This window comes from Sorex fumeus, unplaced genomic scaffold, assembly GCF_029834395.1.
Source record: "Sorex fumeus unplaced genomic scaffold, SorFum_2.1 ptg000073l, whole genome shotgun sequence".
Classification (NCBI taxonomy): domain Eukaryota; kingdom Metazoa; phylum Chordata; class Mammalia; order Eulipotyphla; family Soricidae; genus Sorex; species Sorex fumeus.
In genome coordinates, this window is record NW_026606130.1 from 8,575,171 (window position 1) to 8,592,403 (window position 17,233).

Sequence of the window (17,233 nt, forward strand, 5' to 3'; positions counted from 1 at the left end):
AACAGTATAATGAAACACATAGCATTCTTAACCACTATTTACTAATCTTTCATACCCTCAATGGACTCAAGAATACTCTACCATCATATAAATAAACTAAAGCTAGGAATTGTCATCATGGAGAAGACATAATACCCAGCAGGCATGTTATGCCACAATTTAATGATTTTGAAAAGGAAAACATGAAGCCCTGTGCCATTTCAATAAGATGCCTGATATAAGACTCTAAATTACTCATGTTTGAATTTGGCTATAACCCCAGAGCTGCCCTTCAAGGAACAATCTAGAATAGTCATTGGTTAGAGTTAGCAAGACCCCAGTTATAAACATCTCCAAAGACTGACAATAATTTGGATTCCTCTTCTTCCTGAAGTGGAGGTATATAGAAAAAATTATAGAAAGCACAAAAAGTTGAATTTCTAAAGAAATGTATATCCTTAAGATTACATAATACTTCTCAGAAGTAACTTAAGTATAGAAGAAAAATTTCAAACACATTCTAACATGCCTCAAATTAAGATAGTTTTGGGAGGTTCCAGAATTATGACTATAAAACATGAAATCTAAATAATTTATCAAGATTAAAAAGAAATTTCAACTCATAAAAAAACTAAAAGTACATACATAATGATGTTAATTTGCTGGCCCTCATGCATTGCTATATTATTTTAAGGAAAATCATTAGTGATAAATACCTGAATGAAATAGGTTGATGAATGAAACAATACAAAATTAGGCATGATATTTGATCACAGTTCAAATCAAGCATCTAGTAAACTTAATTCTTCATCAGAGAAATATGCTGATGCAATGTAACGATAAATTTATTTTTAAATACAGCAAGAAATACCAGTAGGATACAAGACAATATGAAATGTCTAACAAACAGTTTTTATAGCATGTAGAAGCAAGCTGGGTATACACTTGAGGTATGTATTTTGAAATATTTATGGATGGTTAACCAGAAAGGCTAATTTAACACCTACACATCAATTGCATGGAGACAGGGCTGTGAAATATTTGGATTTACTACTCAGTAAGAAGACCATCACCAGTACTGGCAAAAGAATGCCAGTGTAATTAAATTAGATGAAATTTAACAATTCAAAAGATATGCAATCTCCTTCCCTGAGAACTTTTAATTTATATAGACTGACTGGAAGTTTCCCCAAAATGAAGCAATGAGTGAGTATAAAACCACAAAGAAAGAGCAAAATAGAAGTATTGAAATAGGTAAATATAAAAGGCCTCTAAAAACTTAGATACACTGTCCTCCCACTGTCCATCGAATTGCTCAAGCGAGCACCAGTAACGTCCATCTCCATTGTGAGACATGTTGTTACTGTTTTTGGCATATTGAATACACCATGGGGAGCTTGTCAGGCTCTGCCCTGCGGGCGGGATACTCTCAGTAGCTTGTCAGGGCTCTCCCAGAGGGATGGAGGAATCGAATTTGGGTCAGCTGTGTTCAAGTCAAACGCCCTACCCACTGTGCTATGGTTCCAGCCCCTAAATGCATAATAACAATAATAATAATATTTATTGGTTGCCGCTGTGTCAGAAACAATATTACATGATGAATGTTTGTCTCATTTAATCCTATTGACCCTATGAACTTAGTTCTATTGGTAGTAGAAGCATTATTTCAATTTTATAAAGAAATGGAAGCTCAGAGGTTAAATACCAATAACAAATCACATATATTGAAAAAGGTGAAAATAAGATTCAAATACAAACCTGTCTCTCAAATTAGAAAACATCTGATGTACCAAATAAGTTAAGATAACAAATGATATTGACAAATTAGTGACATGTACCTGTAAAACACCAAACTGGATGCTGGAGCAATAGCACAGTGGGTAGGGCATTCGCCTTGCATATGGCTGACCTGGGTTTGATTTCCAGAATCCCAAATGGTCCCCTGAGCACTTCCAGAGCTAATTTCTGAGTGCAAAGCCAGGAGTATCCCCTGTGCATTGCCAGGTGTGACCCAAAAATTGAAAAAAAAAAAAAACGACCAAACTGTCTAAAGTTCAGAATGGCCTGAGCTTTAGAAACAGATGCAGTCTGGTGATTAAAATGGGGTTCTAAAACTACCACAGGCAATTGTAAGAAATGTTGACAAAAAAAGAAATGTTGACAGAATAAAGACAAAACAATCCAATTATTACTTATTCCCATCTCTGTTTTATTTTTAAAAATCAGAGAGACAATAAAAGATACCAAAATATTAGTTGCACCAACTGAAAGCACATAAACAAGAAAAGATTAATAAGTACAAGTATAACAATAATCACATTCCATGATAATGGAAAAAACTTGAACTAACATTTCTAACTGATGTCTAGACAGAACTGTGAATAATGAGAGGATAGAAATCAGGATAAGACAAATGTAGTTTTGCTTTACAAAAAAGCTATATCCATAAGCTAAATATCTTAATTCTAAGCAACTTGTATAAAACATATTATTAAAGAGAAAAGGGAGTCCTGTTGTCAAGGCAGAATATTTTTCCTTCTTCTCCCAAATAAGCAAACATAAAAATTTGAAAAGAGCAGAGGAGACAAAGAACATTGAATATTATTGAGACATTGAGCTGTTTCAGGGTCCCAGAATTGAGGAAAAAGCATCCAACATAAAAAAAAGGCCACCTAGACATAGTGATTACTTCTTCCACCTTAGCAAGAGAGAAAGTGCGGATTAAAACCCTTGATTCTTCCACAATAAAAAAAGATAAACTCTATTCTTCTATAATCAATCTTCCTGAAAAAATTAGAAAATAATAATATCTCCAAAAGACAGAATGTATTGAAGGGTTTCTGGACTCAATTCCAACATGAAAGGAATAGAGCTTCCCAAAAAAACAATTCTGTCAACAGCATGGTATAAAATTAACTTCTAGAGTCAGGAGGAGATGGTGCAAAGGCAAAAGCACATGCCTTGTGAAAGCAGGAGTACAATTCCCAGTGCTGTATATGCAGAGCACGGTATTAACACTTCTACTGTCTAGGACTCTGTCACAAGAGTATACTGTAGCACTGTAACCAGGTGTGTGCAAGCACAACTGACATTTACAATTCCTGATAAATAACTTGACTAAAGATATCTAAGCATGATGGTCAGGATTATGGGCATGAGTACAACAGTGATTTTGCATCCTGACAAGAACTAAAACCAGAATGTTTGTGAGTGGCACTACTAAAGAAATGTGACCTCTGGTTAGCCTGCAGGCAATCATAATTAAAGTGTATTGCCCACAGTAAGAACTGCATCTGAGTCCATACACATTGCAACTAGATGTGCAACCCCAGGTAGCAGTGCAACCAAATCTGTGAGAGCAAAGAGTATGACCCTGGGCCCTCAAAAACAAATGGGTATTGCCCAGATGAAACTAGCCAAAAAAAACCATCTCAGGGAGAAAGAACATCGCAGGGAGATAAGAAGGGTGCACATCTAGCAGTAAGTGGTCCGGAGTATTCCTGGAAGCCCCAAGCGTCATGGAAGTGGCCCAGTATATCTTAGTACCACACAGAATCACATCTTGCTCTGTGCTGGGGCCGAGAATCTCAGATGGGGCCTCAGACCTCCTTAGCATTGTCTGAGTGCCTCTGACATAAAAATAGCCATTACAACTAAATATATCTACAAATTAAATGCCCTAATAGAATTCTTTGAGGATATTAAAAATTCCAAAATTCATATACAATCACAAGACCTAGAATAGACAGGGAAACTTCCTAAGAGTAAGAAAAATGGAGGTATCATGCTTCAAACTTCAAACTGTATTACAAAAGAACGGTAATCAAAATATGGGATTAGAACAAAAAAAGCCCACACACAATTCAATGGAACAGAAGAGAGAGCAGACATAAAAACTCATGTAACTGCTGAGCCACAAAACATGCCTCCATAAAATTAAGAAGATAGAGATTATATCAACAATCTTCTCAGACCATAATGTGCTGAAATTAGAAGTAAATCACACACAAAAACAGAAAACTAAATTAAACACATGGAAATTAAACAGTGCGCTATTAAACAACGAGTGGCTTAGACAGGAAATTAAAGAGGAAATCAAAAGATTCCTAGAAACGAAAGAAGATGAGGACATGAGTTACCAAAACTTATGGGACACAGCAAAAGCGGTCTTAAGAGGACAGTTTATAGCTCTACAAGCATTCCTCAGAAAGGAGGAGCGAGCCCACATAAATAAACTAACCTCACAGCTTAAGAGCTTGGAGAAGGACCAACAAAAGGAGCACAACCCTAACAGGAGGAAGGAAATAATAAAACTAAGAGCAGAGATTAACGAGATGGAAACCCAGAAAACAATCCGAAAGATCAATGAAACCAAGAGCTGGTTCTTTGAGAAAATTAACAAAATCGATAAGCCCCTAGCAAAACTCACAAAGAAAGGGAGAGAGAAAACCCTAATAAACCGAATCAGAAATGAAAAGGGGGTCATTACAACAGAAACTACAGAAATTCAAAGGACCCTCAGGGAGTACTTTGAAAAGCTTTATGCCACGGAACATCAAAACCTCGAGGAAATGGATAAATTCCTAGACTCCTACAGACTCCCAAGGCTGAACCAAGAAGACCTGGAATACCTGAACAGACCTATCACCATCAAGGAAATTGAAATGGTAATAAAAATTCTCCCCAAGCACAAAAGCCCTGGCCTGGATGGATTCACCAGTGAATTCTTCCAAATCTTTAAAGAAGACTTACTCCCAATCCTCTTTAAGCTTTTCCATGAAATTGAAATATCAAATACACTTCTGAACAGTTTCTATGAAGCAAATATCACACTGATACCAAAAGCAGACAGAGATAACACAAAGAAAGAGAACTACAGGCCGATATCTCTGATGAACACAGATGCAAAGATCCTCAACAAACTACTAGCAAATAGAATACAACTACTCATCAAAAAGATCATACACCATGACCAAGTAGGATTCATCCCAGGGATGCAAGGATGGTTTAACATTCGGAAATCAATCAACATAATCCATCATATCAACAAAAGAAAAGATAAAAAGCATATGATCATATCAATAGATGCACAGAAAGCATTTGACAAGATCCAGCACCGCTTTATGATGAAAACCCTAGCCAAAATGGGTATAGAGGGGACTTTCCTCAGCATAGTTAAAGCCATCTACCACAAACCTACAGAAAGCATCATCCTCAATGGGGAAAAACTGAGAGCCTTCCCTCTAAGATCAGGGACGAGACAAGGATGCCCACTCTCTCCACTGCTGTTCAATATAGTACTGGAAGTACTTGCAATAGCAATTAGGCAAGAAAAAGATATTAAGGGCATTCAGGTAGGAAAGGAAGAAATCAAGCTCTCACTATTCGCAGATGATATGATACTCTACTTAGAGAACCCAATAACCTCCACCAAAAAACTCCTAGAAACAATAGACTCGTATAGTAAAGTTGCAGGCTATAAAATCAATACCCAAAAGTCCATGGCTTTCCTATACGCAAACAGTGAGAGAGAGGAAAGCTATATGAAAAAATCAATCCCGTTCACAATTGTGCCCCAGAAAATCAAGTACCTAGGAATCAGCTTAACTTAGGAAGTAAAGGACCTGTACAAAGAAAACTACAAAACGCTACTTCAGGAAATAAAAGAAGACATGAAGAAATGGAAAGACATCCCCTGCTCATGGGTTGGGAGACTTAACATTGTCAAAATGGCAATACTACCGAAAGCACTGTATAAATTCAATGCAATTCCTGTAAGGATACCCATGACATTCTTCAAAGAAATGGAGCAAACACTCCTGAAATTTATATGGAACAATAAACCCCCACGAATATCTAAAGCAATTCTTGGGAAAAAGAAAATGGGAGGAATCAACCTCCCTAACTTCAAACTTTACTACAAAGCGGTAATAATCAAAACAGCATGGTACTGGAACAAAGGCAGAACTGCAGACCAATGGAACAGGGTTGAATACACTGACATCTCCCCTCAATCATATGATCATCTAATCTTTGATAAAGGTGCAAGAAATGTGAAGTGGAGTAAGGAAAGCCTCTTTAACAAATTGTGCTGGCATCACTGGACGGCTACATGCAAAAAAATGGGCTGAGAACTCTGTCTAACACCATGTACAAAGGTAAGATCAAAATGGATTAAAAACCTCAACATCAGACCAGAATCCATAAGCTACATTGAAGACAAAGTTGGCAAAACCCTCCATGACATTGAGGCTAATGGTATTTTCAAAGATGACACACCACTGGCTGAGCAAGTGAAACCAGAGAGAGATAAATGGGACTATCTTAAACTAAGAAGCTTCTGCACCTCCAAAGAAATAGTGACCAAAATACAAAGACAGTCTACAGAATGGGAAAGAATATTCGCCGAATACACATCTGACAAGGCGTTGATATCAAGGATATACAAAATACTGGTTGAATTCCACAAGAAGAAAACATCCAACCACATCAAAAAATGGGGCAATGAAATGAAAAGAAACTTTCTCAAGGAAGAAATCCGAATGGCAAAAAAGCACATGAGAAAATGCTCTACATCATTAATCATCAGGGAGATGCAGATCAAAACCACAATGAGATACCATCTCACACCTCAGAGACTGGCCCACATTCAAAAGAACAAAAGCAACTGATGCTGGCGCGGATGTGGCGAGAAAGGGACACTCCTTCACTGTTGGTGGGAATGCCGACTGGTTCAGCCCTTTTGGAAAACAGTATGGACGTTCCTCAAAAAATTAGAAATTGAGCTCCCATTTGACCCAGCGATACCACTCCTGGGAATATATTCCAGAGAGGCAAAAATGTGTAGCCAAAGTGACATCTGCACTTGTTTGTTCATTGCAGCACTCTTTACAGTAGCCAGAAACTGGAAGAGACCTGAGTGCCCAAGAACAGATGACTGGTTAAAGAAACTTTGGTACATCTACACAATGAAGTACTATGTAGCTCTTAGAAAAGATGAAGTCATGAACTTTACATACAAGTGGTACAATATGGAAAGTATCATGCTAAGCGAAATGAGTCAGAAAGAGAGGGATAGATATAGAAAGATTGCATTCATCTGGGGGATATAAGGTAACAAAATATGAGATTAATACCCAAGAATAGCTGAGATCAACACCAGGAGAATTACTCCAAAACTTAGAGAGGCCAGCCGGGTATTCTAGGGGAAAGGACAATTCAGATAGAAAGGGGAACACCAAGTGGAGGGTGTTTGGAGGATCCTCCCAGGAGGGGAGATGCAGGTTGAAAGTAGACTGGAATGAACATGTTCGCCACTCAATGCCTCTTTTGCTGATCACAACACCCAAAAAGAGAGAGAGAACAAAAAGGAATGCCCTGCCACAGTGGCGGGGGGGGGGGGGGGATGGGGGAGGAGGGATATTATCCTGGTGGTGGAAAATGGGCACTGGTGGAGGGATGGGTATTTGATCGTGGTATGACCGAGATCCAAGCACAAAAATTTGTAAATCTACAACTGTACCTCATGGTGTTTCCCTAATAATAATAAAAAAAACTCATGTATCTATGGGCTTTAATCTATGATAAAGGATCTAATTCCATACAGTGGAGAAAAGAAGGCCTCTTCAACATATAGTTAGTACAATTGGACTGACTCATACAACAAAATTAAACTCGATCACTACTTATTACCATGTACAAACATTAATTCAAAGTGGATATTAAACCTTCTATTACAGAGATAATCAGAACTTCAATTCTAATAGCACAGAAAATAAAAGCAATAGAACAAAAGCAACAATTCTTTTACTTTTCCACAGCAAAAGAAATCACTATAAAAACATAAGGGAAATTTCAAAATTGGAGAAGAAATTCACATATACCTATGAGACTTGATTAATATCCCAAAAAATAGCACTGTAGCACTATCCTCCCATTGTTCATCGATTTGCTCGATCAGGCACCAGTAACGTCTCAAAACAAATTGTGAGACTTATTGTTACTATTTATGGCATATTGAATACGTCACGGGTAGCTTGCCAGGCTTTTCAATGAAGAAATGAAAGCTGATCACTAAACAACATGCATATATCAAAGAACAAGTGAAAATATAAGGTCAAATAAACAAAAACAAGTAGCAAAAACAGAGGACCCTAAACTCTGAGTGAATATCTTGTAGCAAGGTTACAGCTTTTTGCTGACTACATTTTGCTGACTACTTTATGCTGACTACTACAGCTTTTTTGCAGTACACCTGGTAAACTTGTCCAGAGTGAATATACCTTGGCTAGATCCCCTTCAGTGGGAATTAAATGGTATGGTATGGTACTGACAACTCAGTAAATACAGAAATCCATTATTTATGATGAGCAAAATGTACACAAAGTGGGATAGGTTTGGTGTACATTGGAATGGGTGCAGATTACAGAGTTCTTGTGCACAGAGCTTGAAAAATAGCTCAGCAACACTGTATTATTTTGATTATTAAGTACCTATTCACACAGCTCAGCTGGTGCAGAGACTAGCTTCTGTAATTCAAGAATCTACCAACCTCTTTCAAACTATACTGTACTGTACTATACTATACTATTCTATAAAGGTAAAAAGACCCTCCCGTTGATCGTCGATTTGCTCGAGCGGGCCCAGTAACGTCTCCATTAGAGACTTTGTTGTTACTGTGTTTGGCATACTGAATACTTTCGGTAGCTTGCCGGGCTCTCCGAGAGGGGCAGAGGAATTGAACTCGGGTCGGCCATGTTGGCCGCTTGTAAGGCGAACGCCCTACCGCTGTGCTATCGCTCCATCCCATACTATATTATACTATTAGAAATATAAAAATCAAAATAATTTTATACTTTAATAAAAACTGACACTCAGAAAAACAAAATAGAATTCAGGTCCTAGAACTAAACCATCGAAAAATGGACAATTAATTTACCGTCAAGAGTCAAGAGCATTATGTATAGGAAGATGTATCTTCTTTTTCTTAAGGGTACACACTGGTGGTACTCAGAGTTTCCTCCTAGCAGTCCTCAGAGGATTACATGGCACACCTGGGATGTAATCTTGGTATGCCATGTGAAAAGTAAATGCCCTACTTGCTGTACTATTGCTCCGGCCCCAGAAGATACCTCTTCAATAAATGGTATCTGGAAAATTGATAAGCAATATGCCCCCCCCCCGCTCCAATGAAGTTGAATCACTGTACCACACAATACACAGAATTTAACTTAAAATGGATTAAAAACTTGATATTAGATCTGAATTAATAAAATGCATCAAGGAAAATGTAGGCATAATACTCCATGATACTGAATTTTGGGGTGTCTTCAATGATTTGATTTCACTGACAAAGAAAAAAGAAAAAAGTAAACTATATGACAATACACTAAATATCCAAGTGACATTAACAAAAGATACATAATGGTATGGTATGGTACTGACAACTCAGTAAATATAGAAATCCATTATTTATGATGAGCAAAATGTACACAAAGTGGGATAGGTTTGGTGTACATTGGAATGGGTCCAGATTACAGATTTAAAAAGCACTGCACTATAGCATTGTCTTCCCCTTGTTTATCAATTTGCTCGAGCAGTACCAGTAATGTCTCCATTGTGAGACCTGTTGTTATTGTTTTTGGCATATCGAATATGTCACGGGTAGTTTTCCAGGCTATGCCGGCGCAGGCGGGATACTCTCCATAGCTTGCTGGGCTCTCTGAGAGGGGTGGAGGAATCGAACCCAGATCGGCCACATGCAAGGAAAATGCCCTACCACTGTGCTATCGCTCCTGCCCATAAGTATAATAAACATAGGAAATATGTGCAAGTTCCTTACTTTTCAAGGATATGTATGTTGAAACCAGAAGACTGTTCTACATAGTCTCAAGAAAAGTTGTGTGTGTGTGTGTGTGTTTAAAGACAGTCATAATGTGCTAACAAATACCTGAAGGAACCACAAGTATCACTTGTTAGGATTAATTCTTACAAAACTTTGGCAAGCTGGAAATAAATAGTAAAGCCAAATAAGTATATAATGTGTTTCATTTTAGGTACATGTGCATATATGTATTGATAAGAGGTTATCAATAGAAATGATAAAAACACTATTGTGGCATACATGGTAGATTTCACCAAATATTAAATATAAATGAGACTTTATGGGTATATAAGTACATATTAGTATCCTGACATAATAAAAATATGTAATAGCATATAATGGACAAATATACATATTGATGTATTAATCTAATCATACGTAACAATTACATACAACATGGATTAAATTTTTAGGTCATATCCAGTTATACTCATGGCTTACTCCTGGCTCTGTGATAAGAAATCACTACTGGTGTAGTTTGGGGGACTCTATCGGGGGTCAGGATCAACCCAGCGTCAGTTATATGCAAGACAAATGACTTAACCTTTATTTTAGCTCTTCAATCCAACATGGATATATTTTGTAGTCAAGTTTCTAATAAGAAAGATACAATATCTATAAATCTATTTATCTGAATCATAAAACCAGACAAAATCAAGTATTCTAGTGGAGGAAAAGATCTATTTTTGGGGATTGGCTGGTGAACTGATTAGAGAATAAGGTAAACTTCTGTGTGCTGGAAATGTTCTGTTTTCATAATTTAGTTGTTATATAGCAATGCTTAAGGGCTGGAGCGATAGCACAGCGGTAGGGCGTTTGCCTTACAAGCGGCCAACATGGCCGACCCGAGTTCGATTCCTCCGCCCCTCTCGGAAAGCCCGGCAAGCTACCGAGAGTTTTCAATATGCCAGACACAGTAACAACAAAGTCTCCAATGGAGACGTTACTGGGCCCGCTCGAGCAAATCGGTGATCAACGGGAGGGCCTTTACTTTACTTTTACTTTACTATAGCAATGCTTAGTTTCTGAAATTTTTCAAAGCAGCTCATTTATATGTGGTCTTCAGGGAACATATGTTATACATTAATAAAAACTTTGATAAAATTAAATAATATTCTGTGTTGCAAAGCATTAGACCCGAAAATGAAGAGAGGAGAGAGAGAGAAAGAGAAGGGAAAGAGAGAAACAGAGACAGAGACACACAGACAGACAAAGAGAAAGAGACAAAAACTATCTGCCATAGAGGCTAGAGAGGTTAGGGGAGGGGGGCAGGAAGGAAACTGGGACCATTTGTGGTTCGAAATGTACACTGGTGAAGGGACGGGTGTTGGAACATTCTATGATTCATTGGGATTATGAACAACTTTGTAATTGTGTATATCACTGTGATTCAGTTAAATTTTTTAAATGAAATTTAAAATAAATAAAATAAAATTTTAAAAAATCTTAATGATTGGGAGAATATCTTTTAAGTATTTGGCTATCAAAACATCTCACAAAAAGCTAATACCCAATGCATATAAAACATTCACACAATTGTACAACAAAAGTACAAATAACTGGGGCTGGAGCAATAGCATAGCAGATAGAGTGTTTGCATTGCATGTAGCTGACCCGGGATCGATTCCCAGAATCCCATATGGACACCATGCACTGCCAGGAGTAATTCCTGAGTGCATGAGCCAGGAATAACCCCGGTGCATCGCTGGGTGTGACCAAAAAAAAAGCAAAAGATAATAAAAAAGTTACAAACAAACCAGTAAAAAATGTTGCAGAAAAGAACGGAATAGGTTGAACTCCACAAGAAGAAAACATAAAACCGCATCAAAAAATGGGACGACGAAAAAAAACAGAAACTTTCTCAAAGAAAAAATCCAAATGGCAAAAAGGCAAATGAGAAAATGCTCTACATCATTAATCAGCAGGGAGATGCAGATCAAAAGAACAATGAGATATCATCTCACGCCACAGAGACTGGCCCACATCCAAAAGAACCAAAGCAACCAGTGTTGGCGCAGATGTGGTGAGAAAGGGACATTCCTCCACTGCTGGTGGGAATATGGACTGGCTCAGCCCTTTTGGAAAACAATAAGGACGATTCTCAAAAAATTAGAAATTGAGCTCCCATTTGACCCAGCAGTACCACTCCTGGGAATATATCCCAGAGAGGCAAAAAAATATAGCCGAAGTGACATCTGCACTTGTTTCTTCATTGCAGCACTGTTTACAATAGCCAGAATCTGGAAAAAACCTGAGTGCCCGAGAACAGATGACTGGTTAAAGAAACTTTGGTACATCTACACAATGGAGTACTATTTAGCTGTTAGAAAAGATGAAGTCATGAAATTCACATACAAGTGGTACTACATGGAAAGTATCATGCTAAGCGAAGTGAGTGAGAAAGAGAGGGACAGACATAGAAAGACTGCATTCATCTGGGGAATATAAAGAAACAAAATAGGAGACTAACACCCAAGAATAGCTGAGATAAGTACCAGGAGGTTCACTCCATGGCTTGGAGGACAGCCACACATGCTAGGGGAAAAGGCAGCTCAGATAGAGAAGGAAGCATTAAATAAAGGGTATTGGGAGGATCCTTCCAGGATGGGAGATGCATGCTTAAAGTAGACTATAGACCGAACATGATTTCTAATCATTGCCTGTTTTGCAAACCACAGCACCCAAAAGGAGAGAGAGAACAAAAGGGAATGCCCTGCCACAGAGACAGGGTGGGACTGGGTGAGGGGGAGGAGGGATACTGGGATCAGTGGTGGTGGAAAATGGGCACTAGTGGAGGGATGGGTACTCAAACATTGTATAATTGAAGCCCAAGCTGAAAAATTTGTAAGTCTACAACTGTACCTCATGGTATTTCACTAATAAAAATTTCTTAAAAAAAGAACTAAATAGACACTTCTACAAAGAAAAGATATAGGTGGTCAATAAACATATGGAAAACATTCATCATCTCTAATTAACAGGTAAATGAAAGTGTTGATTATCTCTCTCTAGGCTAAAAACAAGCAGTGGTAGTGGGGGTATGGTTAGGGAAAAAAACCCTCATTCACTGTCAGTGGTATTGTAAACTAGTTCAGTATCTATAGAAAACATCATGCAGGCTTAAAAGAACTGGAAATAGAACTATGACAAGATGAAGAATCTGCTCATTGCTATCTCAAGCACACACACACAAACACACTCAGAAAGATATGTGAATATTTTTGTCTGTTGCAGCATTATCACAATAAAACTTTGGTAACAATCTATGTGCCCAATTATACATGAATGGATAAAAAGAAACTGTATTACATGCACACTATATCACTTTTTAGCTACAAAATGAAATCTTGACTTTTTCTACAATATGCTAGAACTAGAGAGTGAAAGACAAATACAAGATGATGTCACTCATACATGTTATATAAAGAAACAAAGCAAGGGAACAGTGTCCAGTGAAAACAAACACTTATAGTGGTAGAAAGCATACTTTTTATGAGGGAGGCCCTCAGTTCCATCCCTAGCACCATAAAGCCTCCCCACTTCCAAACACTGCTGGGACTTGTTGACCCCCAATCACTTCCTATTGTAACTTAGTCACTCCTGAGCGCTACTGCAGTGGCCATTGTTGTTCCAAGAACCACCATGCTTGAATACCACACTGTTTGTCCTATGTACCAAAATATCAGACTCACACAACTGTTCCACTGTTCCCACTGAGAGGATTGCCCTATAAAAAGTAAAACAAAAAGGGAAATTCCAGGTTATCCAGCAACATCACTCCAAGACTTTTACTAGAAATATATTAAAGCACTAACTTGAAAAAGTATTTGTACATTTATATTCATAGCAACATTTAGTCTCAGTAGTCAAAATACGGAATTAATTTAAATGTCCATCAATAGATAGCACCTCAAAAATAAGCCGTAGTACATATTCTCAGTACTGTATCATTAAAAAAATAAACTGGATGGTTATCAAGGTGATTATGTCAGGTAAAGTAAGTTTGGGAATTAAAAGACAATTACTGATAGTTTCATTCATTTATGGAATATGAGTAACTTTAGCAAATAAGCAAAACTAACTCCTAGGCCAAGGAAATTGCTCAAAGGGCTTCAGTGCTTCTTGCACGAGGGAACCCTGAGTTCCATCTCTAAATCATATGGTCCTTTGAGCACTCTCAGGAGTGTACCCCCAAATAAATAATCCAAAGAAAAAAAACTTAACCTCTAAGCTTGGTAAAAACAATGGAGGTTGCCAGAGTTCTCACACAGAAGTATGAAACTTAAAACTATAATATTTTAAATCAATTTTTAAGATCCAAGAAATTCATTCAAGGGTACTTGATAATGATTTCGTGAAAAGTACCTAGTGAAGCCAGAGAGATAGCAAGCGGGCAGGGCACTTGTCTTGCACACAGCCAATCCACGTTCAATCCCCAATATCCCATATGGTTCCCCAAGCATAGCCTGGAGTAATTATTGATCACAGAGCCAGATGTAGCCCCTCAGTATCTCCAGGTATGCCCCCCCAAAAAATAGTACCTCTCGTATATACACAAGCTGTGAAATTGAACCCTGGTGCCACCTACATGTGCTCATTGTAGTAATGACAATCTCCAGTGCACTGAAGATGGGTGTGTAAACACCCCAATCTGAACTAGGTTGTACAAACCACAAGGAGTACCACAGTCATGTATGCAAATCACAGTGAGCGTGTGTATCATCACTAAAGTGTACAACACTGGGAAGCACAATAGCCAAAGTGGACAAAAGTATCCCAAGTAAACTGTGAACTCTTGATGAACACTGCAGTCAAGTGTGCAAGCAATTTGACTTAATATGTAGGTAATCTCTGGCCATTGGAATGGCAGCAGCAACAATGGTAATGGGGGGTTAAAATTAACTTGAAAGAAATCAAAGACTGAAATGCTGCATTATGCATTTTAGAAAAAACAAACAGAGGGAGACAATTTTTTAGATGTAGGGGTAGGTCAAGCATTCTTTAGACTTGACACCAAAAGCATGATTATTGAAAGGAAATAGGATTAATTAGGTAGAGAGAAACAGCTCAAGAGTAGAACACATGCCCCACATGCATCAGGCCCTAAATTCAACCCCTTGTACCTCATAACCTCTCGAGCATTGCTAGGGATAGTCCTAGCATAAACTCCCAAGCATCCTCAAGTATGAGCACCACTTTGACAGGTCCAAGCACCAAATCCTTAGGACTATACTGCAGGGTCCTGAGTCACCCAAGTTAGATGAAGCTAGCCATATAAAATTTGAAAAAGTGAACCTTGCCAAAATCAAAAACTTTAGCTCTATGAAAGCCTATGCGTAATAGATAAAAACACAAGGTTACAAATAGAGTGATAATATTTGCAAACTACATATTTGAAAAAGAACTTACAGGGATTGGATATACAGCATAGTCATTGAGCGCACACTTTTCTTACATGAGGCCCTAAGTTTAATTTCCTTACCACTGCACATTAATTGAAATTTAAAAAATTAAAGAAAAAGAAATTATATTTAGAATATTAAAAAGTTCTCAAAACTCAAGAGTACTTTTTAAATCCTATTAGATAATGTACGAAGATATGAAGAAAATTTTAACCAGACAGGTTATAAAGATGGCAATATATCTATCAAAATAACTAACATAACTAACTATAATAACTAAAATAACTAACATAACATAACATAACATATCTATCAAAATAACTAACATAACTAACATAGAAAATAGTGAAAATACAAAATGCTGATGAAGATGTGTATACACAAGATCATTCATACTTTACTTATAGAAATATAAAATAGTACAGTGACTGGAAAATGGAGTGGCCATTAATTTTTGAAAATTTGCAGTACAGGAGCTGGAATGATAGTACAGTGGGTACCAGTGAGTAGGGTGTTACCTTGAACAATAGCTGACTTGGATTGGATCCCCCACCCCCATATGGTTTCCTGAGTCCTCCAGGAGTGATTCCTGCATTCAAAGCCAGGAGTAAGCCCTGAACACAGCTAGTTTGTAAAAAATACCAAAAACTAATGGTGATGCTAAGGGAAGTCTAAATTAAAACCATAGCTGTCAATTAACAAATCATTGGAAGAAGGGTGAGAATCAAGGAACATTAAACCAGAGGTGATGTAGAGATGGGGGAGGGTCATGAGCACATAGGCGATGGAAGTGTGCAGTAAGTCTGTATATCAATATCAAAAACTTGAATATTACTGCAACACTATTACCTAAACTCTAATAAATAAAATATTCTTATACCACATTTTAAAAAACAAAATAGAGCCAGAGAGGTGGCATGTTTTTAAAAATGAAATGGGGCCAGAAAAGGGGGGTAAGATGCTTGCTTTGCACATGGCTGACCCCAATTAGATTCTTAGCACTGCATATAGTACCACTCTAGGAGTAAGCTCTGAACAGTGCTGGGCATAACCACAAAAAATAAAAAAGTAAAAAATATACAATGAGTTTATCACACAACAACTGCAATATTGGGAATTTATTGCAGAACATATGAAAATTAAATTCAAAAAACCTTTATATGAACGCTAATAGCAGCTTTATATATAATTGTCCAAATTTGGAATTAGCCTCAATGAACTTTAACAAACTACAATATACCCATAACATGGAACACCTTTGAACAATTAAAAAACAATGAACTAAACATGACTCAACAGTTTGAAGGGACTTTTAGGGGACTATACAGAATGGGGAAAAATTCACAAAGGTTTACATACATTTGTATGTATGACTACATTTGTAAAACATTTCAGAAATTGACAACAAACTAGCATTTGACAGAAGTTAGAGAAAAGATGAAACGAAAGTATGAAAGAGGAAACTGAGTGTATTTATAAAGGAAAAATAAAAAAGAACTTTAAAATGTTAGAATTATTTTGTATCTTGATTATGGTAGTAAACAAATGTACACAGATGAGAAAATTTTATAGAACTAAAATACACATGCAAACATACATAAAAGTAAATTTAAAACTGGGAAGATCTAAATAAGATGGGAATAGATTGATATCAATACCTTATGACATTATACGCTTTATAAAATGGTACTATTGGGAAGAACAGAGTAAACATACAAGGCATCTATCTCTTGGAACCATTTATCATAATTTTATGGTAATCTACAATTATCTCAATAATAATTTCAATTAAAATTATTAAACAAATTTATAAAAGAGTAAAATAGTAATGGCCAAAAGCTGGAGGATGAGGGAAAACTTTTGATAATCAGCAGACATATTATTCATTTATGCAAGGTCGTCTAGAGAACACTGTATCTATAGATGACAATACTGTATTGGTGTCAAATTACTGTATGTCTAAAACTCA

The 17,233-nt window shown here is 37.1% G+C and overlaps 1 protein-coding gene across 6 annotated transcripts in view; it reads right to left on the minus strand.

Moving 5' to 3' along the window:
* Nucleotides 1-17,233, minus strand: part of EDA (ectodysplasin A) — a 746,096-nt gene that overhangs the window by 643,315 nt on the left and 85,548 nt on the right. The window lies entirely within an intron of this gene.